At 45.8% G+C, this 13,331-nt stretch overlaps 5 non-coding genes across 5 annotated transcripts; all 5 read left to right on the top strand.

Annotated features, from left to right (window-relative positions):
- Nucleotides 1–8,070: 8,070 nt before the first annotated feature.
- On the top strand, nucleotides 8,071–8,144 carry TRNAN-GUU (transfer RNA asparagine (anticodon GUU)). Its single transcript has one exon. It is a non-coding gene; the product is annotated as a tRNA-Asn (tRNA).
- A 2,174-nt stretch (nucleotides 8,145–10,318) lies between these two features.
- TRNAN-GUU (transfer RNA asparagine (anticodon GUU)) lies at nucleotides 10,319–10,392 on the top strand. Its single transcript has one exon. It is a non-coding gene; the product is annotated as a tRNA-Asn (tRNA).
- Nucleotides 10,393–10,705: 313 nt separating this feature from the next.
- TRNAW-CCA (transfer RNA tryptophan (anticodon CCA)) lies at nucleotides 10,706–10,777 on the top strand. The gene has a single exon. It is a non-coding gene; the product is annotated as a tRNA-Trp (tRNA).
- A 1,790-nt stretch (nucleotides 10,778–12,567) lies between these two features.
- Nucleotides 12,568–12,641, top strand: TRNAN-GUU (transfer RNA asparagine (anticodon GUU)). The gene has a single exon. It is a non-coding gene; the product is annotated as a tRNA-Asn (tRNA).
- A 313-nt stretch (nucleotides 12,642–12,954) lies between these two features.
- Nucleotides 12,955–13,026, top strand: TRNAW-CCA (transfer RNA tryptophan (anticodon CCA)). Its single transcript has one exon. It is a non-coding gene; the product is annotated as a tRNA-Trp (tRNA).
- Nucleotides 13,027–13,331: the final 305 nt, after the last annotated feature.

Below are 13,331 nucleotides of genomic sequence, written 5' to 3'. Positions count from 1 at the left end.
AAATATATTTGATCACCCTTCCGCCGTCTATCTTTCTGAGGAACTTCCCTTTGATGAAGTTCTGCCTTACTAGGATTGCCCGAAGCAGCGTTTGGAACCTTTACCTATTCCCGTTATTCAGAAGGGCCCCTATGTTGAATTATTGGTGGGGAATAGGAAACATCAGTTCTTGATCGACACTGGAGCGCAGAAGTGCTCCATTGACCATTCTCGGGTTCCAAACATTCCCCTGTCAGGGCAAACAAATGTTTCTATAGGGTTCTCTGGTATACCAACTGTTTGTCCGGTCTCTGCACCGGTACCCATTTCTTTGGGCCCTTTTACAGACCAGTGCCCTTTTCTTCTTACTTCAAACTGTGGAGAAAATTTGCTGGGGTTAAATATGTTGAAGAAATTGAACGCAGTGATTCATTGTTCCCCTGACGGAATAAGATTAACAGTTTCACCACAGCAACCTTTTAACTCCCAATACTTGACCCGACCTCTACCTCCCGAATTTGGCATTGTCCCAGAATATTTGTGGGCAATAGACGACAATGATGTCGGGATATTGCACATTGACCCTGTTAAGATAGTATTGAAACATGGGGTTAAACTGCCGCGCATTCCGCAATATAAAATTTCAGTTGAGGGCGAGCGCGCTTTGAAATGCATTGTCTCCGATTTTGTACATCGTGGAGTGATCGAAGAGATTACAGGTAGCTTATGTAATAGTCCGATCTTACCGGTATATAAGAAAGGCGACAATGCAATTCCGTACCGGTTTATAATAGATCTTCGTGCTATTAACCGGGTAGTGGCCCCACAATTTCCAATCGTGCCGGATGTAACTACAATCTTAACAATGATCCCTGCTACGGCTACGCACTTCAGTGTCGTAGATTTGAAAAACGCCTTCTTTAGTATTCCGATACACAAGGAGAGCAGGTATTTGTTTGCGTTCACCTTGGGGGGACGCTCATTTACATTCACAAGGGCGCCTCAAGGGTATACTGAAAGTCCTAGTATCTATAGTAGAGCCTTAAAAGAGCAGCTCGACACCCTTGAATTGCCACCTACTTGCACGCTGCTTCAATATGTAGACGATTTGCTCTTAGCTGCAGACTCTGAGAAAGCTTGTAAAGAAGGCACTATATTGTTGCTTGTTCATTTAGCTGAACATGGACACAAAGCTTCACTTAAGAAATTTCAATATTGTTGCCAGGAGGTTGCCTATTTAGGCTACCTCCTGTCAAAGGAGGGGAGAAGATTGACACCTGAACGAATAAAACACATTTCTGGCATGTCTGTCCCAAAAACACAGAAGGAAGTCAGAGCCCTGATAGGGATGGCGTCCTACTGTAGACTGTGGATCCCGAACTTTGCCCTAGTGGTAAAACCGATGTTGGCTTTGACGAGGAAGGGCATTTCTTTGCCACTGCCATGGGAATCGGAACATCAACGATCATTTGAGCTTCTCAAAGCCGCGCTGTGTTCAGCACCGGTTCTGGGTACACCAAATTACGATAAGGCCTTTGTGTTGTTTGTGCATGAATGTAATGGATGTGCTTTGTCTGTGTTAACGCAGGAACATGGAGGGAAGAATAGGCCGTGCGGCTATTATTCCTCTGCCCTTGATCCTGTCGCATGCGCTTTGCCGCGATGTCTGCGCGCTGTTGCTGCTGCTGCTGCGTCTGTAAAACAGAGTGAGGGGATGGTCCTAGGCCACGATTTGATTCTGATGGTACCTCACTCTGTTGATATTCTATTGAATAAAACTCAAACACAACACCTTACTTCTGCCCGGTTGACCAGGTATGAATTAGTTCTATTTGCTCCTCATATCCAAATTAAAAGGTGTTGTGTTCTCAATCCGGCTGAACTTTTGCCTCTCCCGCAAACTTCTGCTTGCGGCGATGATGGATCACATGACTGCCTGTACGCCACCGAACAAGAAACAAAGGGCAGAATAGACCTCTCAGATACTCCTTTGGAGAATGCGGAAGGGGAGCTGTTTTGTGATGGCTCCTGCTTTAAACTTCCGAATGGCACATCTACAGCTGCTTATGCAGTTACTACTTTAAACAAGATCGTAGAAACTAAAAGGATTCCGCATAACTCTGCGCAGGCCGCAGAGATTATAGCGTTGACTCGTGCTTGTGAGCTCTCCCAAGGGCATAGAGTTAATATTTATACGGATAGTCAGTACGCCTTTGGGGTGGCTCACAACTTCGGAAAATTGTGGTCGGAAAGAGGGTTTCTGACCTCACATGGGACCAAGATTCAGCATGGTCCCTTAATAGTACAGTTACTTTCAGCACTCTCACTCCCTAAACAACTAGCGATTATGAAATGTGCTGCTCATCGTAAGGTCATAGATGATGTGGGCAAAGGAAATGCTTTTGCAGACTCGATAGCTAGACAAACAGCTACAGACCTTAGCACAGACATGTATACCTCAAGGGAAGTGAGAGATGGTTGTATAATAGATGAAGGCATTGGGTCTGTGCGAGATATTCAGACTGATGCCTCTGTTGATGAATCTAGGAAATGGGCTGAAGGCATGGGGAAATTGGATGACGAAGGGTGTTGGGTGGACGCATCTGACGGGAAATGGTTGCTTCCTGATTCTTATGTATTAGCAATGGTCACAATGGCACATGGTCCAACACATGTGTGTGCCCAGCAAATTGCAAAGATATTACAGCAGGTTTGGGTGAATGACAAAATTTTGGAAACTGAAAAAAAATATGTTCAGAATTGTATGATTTGCCTGCAGCACAATGTGGGTAAAGGGACAGTGACTCCAAGGGGAAGTTTCGGGCCCCCCTCTGTCCCCTTTGAAACCATTCACCTTGATTTCATTGAAATGGAACGTTGTAATAACTTGAAATATGTTCTTGTTATCATTTGTGCTTTTAGCAAGTGGGTCGAGGCTTTCCCTGCCAAAGATGCTACCGCCATGACCACCGCAAAGATCTTGGTGAAAGAATATTTTCCTCGATTTGGGCTCCCGAGGATAATCTGGTCGGATAACGGCCCACATTTCATCGCAGCTGTAATATTGCAAATATGTGTTGCCTTAGGGATTGAGAAACGTTTTCATTCAGCTAGGCACCCTCAAAGTGCGGGGTTGGTAGAAAGACACAACGGTATTTTGAAAAACAAACTTGCAAAAACATGTGCTGAGACTAAATTAAAATGGCCAGATGCTTTACCTATTGTATTGTTAGCTATGCGCACCACACCCCAGACTAGAACTGGGCTTTCTCCATTTGAGGTAGTAATGGGAAGGCCTGCTAATATTTGGGGCCTCCCTAAACCTAAAGCCCTGAGGGATGTGGAGAATGTATTGCTTGTAGATTATTGTAATCAATTGACTAAAAACCTGTATTTCATCTACCACCAGGTGAAGGCCGCCTTACCTGTACGGTTTACGGGCCCAGGGCACGATATATTGCCCGGCAGCTGGATCCTGGTAAAGGCCTACGAAAGGTCTTCCTGTCTCGCGCCTCGCTGGCGGGGACCCTACCAGGTTTTATTGGTCACCAGGACGGCAGTGCGGGTGGCAGGAAAGAAGAACTGGATACATGCAACACACATCAAGAAGATCCCTCACCCGACGCCACAAGTTACAGAAGAAACAGAACCCCTTGCTGATGCTACACTTTCTGATCTCGGAGTAGCAAGCAGCGTTGTGAGTGCGTCGGAGAAGTTCTCTGAGCCTGAGGAGCTCGGGGAGCCGTCCATTTTGTCTCCGCACTCCCTTGATCAATCACTTCCGGAAACTCTGGTTTCAAGTTCTGCGACTTCCGTCGCCACCGACGTGACGCTCCCCTCAGGGAGCGACGATACTCTGCTTTTGGATTCGGAAAACTTGGGTACCATCAGGTACAACCTTCGACCACGAAAATAAAATCGCTGCACGAGTATCGTGCATCTGGAAAAAAAAGGAGTGATTGGAATACTAATGTCTTTCCCTTTTTTGGAACACAGAAAAGGAGGGTTCTGTTGGCTAGGGTTGGGAAGGACTAAGAAGTCGCGCGGCCGAAGTGCCGCCAGCAACGAACATTGGGGCCGTCGATCGGGACAACCATGATGCCTGCCGCCTTCACCGCTGCTCCTCGTATTGAACTATTAGATAAGGAGGTGACCAGTTCGAACAATGGACAATGTGCCTGGGCCCTGAAAACGTACTGTTGTGTTCTTGTTTTGATTACTGTTAGTTTTGCAACTGCTGCCATGGGACTTTGGTACTTTGAAGAGATTTATCCTTTGAAGCCTCTGTTACCGACCAAAATTGTACCAACTGTTTTGACTCCCTCTGTACACCTTCACACTCTGTCCCCTAGGGACTCTCGGCATAGACAGAAATATCATAATAACACTCTGATGATTGTGATGAACGCTACGCATGCTATTTTTAATAAGAGTAATTGTTGGATTTGCACGCATTTGCCACAACATGGGAACAAGGGACTGGGATGGTATATACATCCCTTACCTCTAACGACTTCCTGCTATGCCTCTCTTAGAGCACTCTTCTTTGGCCGATGGAATGATAGCATCTCAGGGAACTTCGATGGCACTAATTTGAATGAATTTGAGAGACGTGAATTGACTCCCCTGGGATGCTCGCTTTTTCGCAAATAGGAGTAGACCTAATATCGCTTCTATTAGACCGTCTGATAAACTTTCCTTTCCTTTCCAAAATCTAGTTTCTTTCAAGATGGCTCCGATAGGCAATAAGGATGCCATGCCTCCTTCTTATTCTGTAAATCACAATCCTGATTCTGTCCCTTTCTGTGTACAAAGAAATGGCACTAGGCCAATGGGAGATTTTGAGCCTTGTATACATATTGTAAATTTGACTGGGGAAAATAGGCCTTTGTATGTAGGGGGACCCGTTTATTTTGTTTGTGGTAGTTTAGCTTTTCCCTGGTTGCCCAAGGATTGGCAGGGGACTTGTTATTTAGGGATATTGTTACCAGGTGTATTTATAGCCAGTACCTTAGAGGTATCCCAGGCTCGCCCGCGACGAGATAGTGAGGGAGATACCCCCGGACAAGTGTTCGGGGATATAGCCAAATCAGTAGTCCCCTTTTGGGGACAAATAGCAAATTCAGAAAACATTAGGGGATTAGCGAGGGTATTGGAGAAAACGATCAACCGGACCACGGACATACTTTACAATATGACCTTAGAGCAAAAGGCGATAAGATTCGTAGCACTGCAAAATCGAATGGCATTAGATGTCATTTTAGCCGAACGAGGTGGAGTATGTAAATTAGTGGGGTCCGCTTGTTGCGTTTTCGTACCAGATTCTTCACCAACAATATTTAAAGCAATTCAGAACTTACACATTCTTAGTTCTGAAGTCCATATCCCTGTAGGAGACTGGAGCCTTAGTACCTGGTTTTGGGATTCTCTACGATCTTGGGGGTGGAAGGTGCTTTCTGTCATTTTAGGTATTTTAGGGACTCTGTTATTTCTTTGCTGTTGTTTTCAATGCCTCCCAAGTATATGCGGAATGATGGGGGAATGTTGTGCCCAGGTAATGAGCGCAATAGGGCGTAAGATATACACTCCGAAGACAGCATCTAAAGAGTTCATGTTGCAAGAAGTTCTTACGAACGACCTTATGGCTATTGATATTTCAGACAATGATGCGGAACCTATGGATGATAATGCCTTCAAGTATTTTCAAAAGTATTAGAAAACTATGTTTTAGCACTTGGCATAGGCCAAAAGGAGGGTCTGTGGAAATCGATATAATATTGTGACCCCAATCGCATTGTTTAAATGTATGTTGGCCTACGCCAAGCTGTCTAAAGAATATTGTGAACATAGGTTCCGCGGCAAGGTCTTGACCTTAATGTATTGTGTAAGCTGCCATCTTGGATCTAGCCGCCATTTTAGGTATTCTTGCAGTGTGGAAGTCACCCCGAATCACAAAATGGAGGCCGAATGACATTGCGAGTAAGACTTCGGCCATGGTGACCTCCGCACACGTGAATGAATAATATGTCCGCAGGCTACTTGTTAGGGTCATGAACTAAGACCCTGTCCTCTGTTTAACCTAGGTGTAAATATGTAACTGTATCAGCGGAACCGATCTAATATATGGAGATTGCATGTTCGACCAGGCTACGAACCCTAGCCATGGTTCCAGAAATGGTTAACTTGTAAGAGGGCTGGCCAATGCAGTACTAAATGTATAAAAACCCAAGCATCCCGATGATCGGTCTCTCCCACTTTCGATGCGAAACCTTATCGTTGGAGGTTCGTGTGTGAGTCAGAGAGCCGAATAGCTATTCGCATGTCAATTGACCTTGATAACTTGGTAACTTTGTAACTTTGAAATAAAGCGCTTTATATGGTCCTTTGTAACCTGTGTTGGTGTGTTTCCATTTGGGCTTCCCGGCCTCATGTCAATTTCTCTGTTTCCACAGAAGGACATGGTCAACCTTTAAAGCAGGCCAATCTCTATGTTTTACTGGATGCAGCAGAAGTATTTCCTCTTTACCATCTCTTCAAGTGGGCCTGACTGATGTCCTGTTTTGTGCACGCTACGTGGGCTTTGTAAAGCATACCTCTGCCATTTGCATGGCCTCCTAGCGCTGTCAATATTTTCGTGTAATCGCTGAATGCTGCACTGTCCTGGGAACTCTAGGTGTGACTAAAGGATATATGCTGAGGCCCGAAAGAGGGTCGGCAGTCTAGTGGCAATGCCCATCACTTTGCAGTTTGGGTTTGTGAGTTCAGGTACCGGTCTGGTGTCAGAAAACTGTAAGCGCCCTCCCAATCAACTGTCGGTCCTGGATTGTGAGGATTTCCCCTTATACTGGTCTCAGTAGACACATTTCCATTTTACTTTTTCACTCTCGCATTGCCTATTTCTCTCTCTCTCATAGATACATTATAGACAAGAGAGACATTGTCAGCGAGAGGGTTGCACATCACCTTCCCCCATTTCCCTAAGTGCATTGCATGGGGCTCTGGGAGGCGTGCACATTTGTCTGAAACACAAAGATCCACTGGCAATAAAAGGCGTAGGACCCCAGTTCGCATTTCTTAGAATTTGAGGAGGCACTCAGAGTTGTCTCGGGCGTGACTGTACCTTTCATAGGAGATGTGCTAATCCCCAAACCCTCTTCCTTTGTCCCAGTAATCTGTCCTAGGGCCTCTAGCAAGTTGTTTTCTGAAACAAAGCTTACCTGAACATCCTGTAAAATTGGTAACTTTTCAGTAGCAGTACAGTGCAGTATATAGCATTCCTGTTGCGCACAGCATCTAGATCCAAAAATTGCTTACTCTACCCCAGAAATTAGAATTCACCCAGTCAAACAGAGGGATCTATAAAGAGCATGGCAAGTAGTTAACATAAGCTACTTCCCCCAAGTTCTCTTGGTGCACTCTGCTGCCCTCTTTTAACAGAAGAATGCAACTGCAGGTCTTGCTTCTCAGCAAGGTACCTACATATAGAAAACTTGGTGCACTCTTGCTAAATCTGCTGGAATGTGTCTTCTATTGTGCCCAAGGTGGTTGTGTATTTGGGGACTCAGGGAAGCAAGGGAGCAGTCTAATGCACTGCAGTGCTAAGAGAGGCATGCCTTTTTCAGAAAAAAGTTCAGGTTTTCTGCCAATCAGAAAAAAATAGCAATGCAATCAGGCCAAAGGCAGAACACACATGCCAGTGAGTCTCTGTGGCACAATTGGTTAGCGCGTTCGGCTGTTAACCGAAAAGACGCTGCTGTTTTTGGCACAAAGACACAGAGTGTTCCACTCAGTAAACCTGAGTCATTTCTCCCGTGTTCTCTGGGTTCAGCCTACTGTCCCCTTTTAACACAAGTGCGCAACTGTGGCTTTCTCCTCATAGCAAGTTATGCCTACACAGAGGACATTTGGTGCACTGTTGATGGGCTCTGTCCTCTACTAAATCCCCTGTGTTTGTGGATTAGGGGAGGTAGGGAAGTGCTTGATACCCTGATTTGCTGTGGGAAATAGAGCTATTTTAGAAATATTTTCAGGTTGCCTGGGAAGCATAAGCAAACAGCACACCAATCAGGCCCCAGTGTAAGCACTGCATGAGTCTCTGTGGCGCAATCGGTTAGCGTGTTCGGCTGTTAACCGAAAGGTTGGTGGTTCAAGCCCACCCAGGGACGATGCATTTTGGCTCAAAAATTCAGCATGACCAACTATGAACTTCTGTTTACCTCTCGCAGGTCTCGTCTGCTGACGTCCAAAAAATCCAATAAACTGCAAGCAATTCTTCTCGCTTGCTTTAGTTTTTCAAAACTTGCCATTCAATTCATAAACATCAAGACTTCATGGGAAGGGTTTGGCTGCAGCATGTACTGATGCACAGAAGGAAGCTATCCTAGCCAGTCTACTTAAAGAAGCAATGAGGCTCTGCAGGTCCATGTACGTCTCCTACCTTTATTCTGTCATCAGACACACCAGGTGGACTGTCACAAGGACCTCGTCGCGCAATGGTAGCACGTCTGACTCCAGGTCAGAAGGTTGCGTGTTCAAATCACGTCGGGGTCATATTTGCTTTTCCCACTCTGAAATACAAAATTGCTCTTCAGTATCTCGTTTTTCAACCTGACTGCATCTTTGTGCTCTGGGCCTAGTTGTTCTGGCGTTTCGAATGTAAGCTTTGCAGCAGGGAAGTATCATATTGACAGACACCCATGAAGGACATGGTCAACCTTTAAAGCAGGCCAATCTCTATGTTTTACTGGATGCAGCAGAAGTATTTCCTCTTTACCATCTCTTCAAGTGGGCCTGACTGATGTGCTGTTTTGTGCACGCTACGTGGGCTTTGTAAAGCATACCTCTGCCATTTGCATGGCCTCCTAGCGCTGTCAATATTTTCGTGTAATCGCTGAATGCTGCACTGTCCTGGGAACTCTAGGTTCGACTAAAGGATATATGCTGGGGCCCCGAAAGGGGGTCGGCAGTCTAGTGGCAATGGGCATCACTTTGCAGTTTGGGTTTGTGAGTTCAGGTACCGGTCTGGTGTCGGAAACCTGTAAGCGCCCTCCCAATCAACTGTCGGTCCTGGATTGTTAGGATTTCCCCTTATACTGGTCTCAGTAGACACATTTCCATTTTACTTTTTCACTCTCGCATTGCCTATTTCTCTCTCTCTCATAGATACATTATAGACAAGAGAGACATTGTCAGCGAGAGGGCTTCACAGCACCTTCCCCCATTTCCCTAAGTGCATTGCAAGGGGCTCTGGGAGGCGTGCACATTTGTCTGAAACACAAAGATCCACTGGCAATAAAAGGCGTAGGACCCTAGTTTGCATTTCTTAGAATTTGAGGTGACACTCAGAGTTGTCTCGGGCGTGACTGTACCTTTCATAGGAGATGTGCTAATCCCCAAACCCTCTTCCTTTGTCCCAGTAATCTGTCTTAGTGCCTCTAGCAAGTTGTTTTCTGAAACAAAGCTTACCTGAACATCCTGTAAAATTGGTAACTTTTCAGTAGCAGTACAGTGCAGTATATAGCATTCCTGTTGCGCACAGCATCTAGATCCAAAAATTGCTTAATCTACCCCAGAAATTAGAATTCACCCAGTCAAACAGAGGGATCTATAAAGAGCATGGCAAGTAGTTAACATAAGCTACTTCCCCCAAGTTCTCTTGGTGCACTCTGCTGCCCTCTTTTAACAGAAGAATGCAACTGCAGGTCTTGCTTCTCAGCAAGGTACCTACATATAGAATCCTTGGTGCACTCTTGCTAAATCTGCTGGAATGTGTCTTCTATTGTGCCCAAGGTGGTTGTGTATTTGGGGACTCAGGGAAGCAAGGGAGCAGTCTAATGCACTGCAGTGCTAAGAGAGGCATGCCTTTTTCAGAAAAAAGTTCAGGTTTTCTGCCAATCAGAAAAAAATAGCAATGCAATCAGGCCAAAGGCAGAACACACATGCCAGTGAGTCTCTGTGGCGCAATTGGTTAGCGCGTTCGGCTGTTAACCGAAAAGACGCTGCTGTTTTTGGCACAAACACACAGAGTGTTCCACTCAGTAAACCTGAGTCATTTCTCCCGTGTTCTCTGGGTTCAGCCTACTGTCCCCTTTTAACACAAGTGCGCAACTGTGGCTTTCTCCTCATAGCAAGTTATGCCTATACAGAGGACATTTGGTGCACTGTTGATGGGCTCTGTCCTCTACTAAATCCCCTGTGTTTGTGGATTAGGGGAGGTAGGGAAGTGCTTGATACCCTGATTTGCTGTGGGAAATAGAGCTATTTTAGAAATATTTTCAGGTTGCCTGGGAAGCATAAGCAAACAGCACACCAATCAGGCCCCTGTGTAAGAACTGCATGAGTCTCTGTGGCGCAATCGGTTAGCGCGTTCGGCTGTTAACTGAAAGGTTGGTGGTTCAAGCCCACCCAGGGACGGTGCATTTTGGCTCAAAAATTCAGCGTGACCAACTATGAACTTCTGTTTACCTCTCGCAGGTCTCGTCTGCTGACGTCCAAAAAATCCAATAAACTGCAAGCAATTCTTCTCGCTTGCTTTAGTTTTTCAAAACTTGCCATTCAATTCATAAACATCAAGACTTCATGGGAAGGGTTTGGCTGCAGCGTGTACTGATGCACAGAAGGAAGCTATCCTAGCCAGTCTACTTAAAGAAGCAATGAGGCTCTGCAGGTGCGTGTACGTCTCCTACCTTTATTCTGTCATCAGACACACCAGGTGAACTGCCGCAAGGACCTCGTGGCGCAATGGTAGCGCGTCTGACTCCAGATCAGAAGGTTTCGTGTTCAAATCACGTCGGGGGCATATTTGCTTTTCCCACTCTGAAATACAAAATTGCTCTTCAGTATCTCGTTATTTCAACCTGACTGCATCTTTGTGCTCTGGGCCTAGTTGTTCTGGCGTTTCGAATGTAAGCTTTGCAGCAGGGAAGTATCATATTGACAGACACCCATGAAGGACATGGTCAACCTTTAAAGCAGGACAATCTCTATGTTTTACTGGATGCAGCAGAAGTATTTCCTCCTTACCATCTCTTCAAGTGGGCCTGACTGATGTGCTGTTTTGTGCACGCTACGTGGGCTTTGTAAAGCATACCTCTGCCATTTGCATGGCCTCCTAGCGCTGTCAATATTTTCGTGTAATCGCTGAATGCTGCACTGTCCTGGGAACTCTAGGTGTGACTAAAGGATATATGCTGGGGCCCCGAAAGGGGGTCGGCAGTCTAGTGGCAATGCCCATCACTTTGCAGTTTGGGTTTGTGAGTTCAGGTACCGGTCTGGTGTCGGAAACCTGTAAGCGCCCTCCCAATCAACTGTCGGTCCTGGATTGTGAGGATTTCCCCTTATACTGGTCTCAGTAGACACATTTCCATTTTACTTTTTCACTCTCACATTGCCTATTTCTCTCTCTCTCATAGATACATTATAGACAAGAGAGACATTGTCAGCGAGAGGGTTGCACAGCACCTTCCCCCATTTCCCTAAGTGCATTGCAAGGGGCTCTGGGAGGCGTGCACATTTGTCTGAAACACAAAGATCCACTGGCAATAAAAAGCGTAGGACCCCAGTTCGCATTTCTTAGAATTTGAGGAGGCACTCAGAGTTGTCTCGGGCGTGACTGTACCTTTCATAGGAGATGTGCTAATCCCCAAACCCTCTTCCTTTGTCCCAGTAATCTGTCCTAGGGCCTCTAGCAAGTTGTTTTCTGAAACAAAGCTTACCTGAACATCCTGTAAAATTGGTAACTTTTCAGTAGCAGTACAGTGCAGTATATAGCATTCCTGTTGCGCACAGCATCTAGATCCAAAAATTGCTTACTCTACCCCAGAAATTAGAATTCACCCAGTCAAACAGAGGGATCTATAAAGAGCATGGCAAGTAGTTAACATAAGCTACTTCCCCCAAGTTCTCTTGGTGCACTCTGCTGCCCTCTTTTAACAGAAGAATGCAACTGCAGGTCTTGCTTCTCAGCAAGGTACCTACATATAGAATCCTTGGTGCACTCTTGCTAAATCTGCTGGAATGTGTCTTCTATTGTGCCCAAGGTGGTTGTGTATTTGGGGACTCAGGGAAGCAAGGGAGCAGTCTAATGCACTGCAGTGCTAAGAGAGGCATGCCTTTTTCAGAAAAAAGTTCAGGTTTTCTGCCAATCAGAAAAAAATAGCAATGCAATCAGGCCAAAGGCAGAACACACATGCCAGTGAGTCTCTGTGGCGCAATTGGTTAGCGCGTTCGGCTGTTAACCGAAAAGACGCTGCTGTTTTTGGCACAAACACACAGAGTGTTCCACTCAGTAAACCTGAGTCATTTCTCCCGTGTTCTCTGGGTTCAGCCTACTGTCCCCTTTTAACACAAGTGCGCAACTGTGGCTTTCTCCTCATAGCAAGTTATGCCTATACAGAGGACATTTGGTGCACTGTTGATGGGCTCTGTCCTCTACTAAATCCCCTGTGTTTGTGGATTAGGGGAGGTAGGGAAGTGCTTGATACCCTGATTTGCTGTGGGAAATAGAGCTATTTTAGAAATATTTTCAGGTTGCCTGGGAAGCATAAGCAAACAGCACACCAATCAGGCCCCTGTGTAAGAACTGCATGAGTCTCTGTGGCGCAATCGGTTAGCGCGTTCGGCTGTTAACCGAAAGGTTGGTGGTTCAAGCCCACCCAGGGACGGTGCATTTTGGCTCAAAAATTCAGCGTGACCAACTATGAACTTCTGTTTACCTCTCGCAGGTCTCGTCTGCTGACGTCCAAAAAATCCAATAAACTGCAAGCAATTCTTCTCGCTTGCTTTAGTTTTTCAAAACTTGCCATTCAATTCATAAACATCAAGACTTCATGGGAAGGGTTTGGCTGCAGCGTGTACTGATGCACAGAAGGAAGCTATCCTAGCCAGTCTACTTAAAGAAGCAATGAGGCTCTGCAGGTGCGTGTACGTCTCCTACCTTTATTCTGTCATCAGACACACCAGGTGAACTGCCGCAAGGACCTCGTGGCGCAATGGTAGCGCGTCTGACTCCAGATCAGAAGGTTTCGTGTTCAAATCACGTCGGGGGCATATTTGCTTTTCCCACTCTGAAATACAAAATTGCTCTTCAGTATCTCGTTATTTCAACCTGACTGCATCTTTGTGCTCTGGGCCTAGTTGTTCTGGCGTTTCGAATGTAAGCTTTGCAGCAGGGAAGTATCATATTGACAGACACCCATGAAGGACATGGTCAACCTTTAAAGCAGGACAATCTCTATGTTTTACTGGATGCAGCAGAAGTATTTCCTCCTTACCATCTCTTCAAGTGGGCCTGACTGATGTGCTGTTTTGTGCACGCTACGTGGGCTTTGTAAAGCATACCTCTGCCATTTGCA

This window comes from Ambystoma mexicanum, chromosome 11 (assembly GCF_040938575.1).
Source record: "Ambystoma mexicanum isolate Mex_15411 chromosome 11, UKY_AmexF1_1, whole genome shotgun sequence".
In the NCBI taxonomy this organism is placed as follows: Eukaryota; Metazoa; Chordata; class Amphibia; order Caudata; family Ambystomatidae; genus Ambystoma; species Ambystoma mexicanum.
The sequence above is the reverse complement of the archived record's forward strand: the minus strand, read 5'-3'. Positions and strand labels throughout refer to the sequence as shown.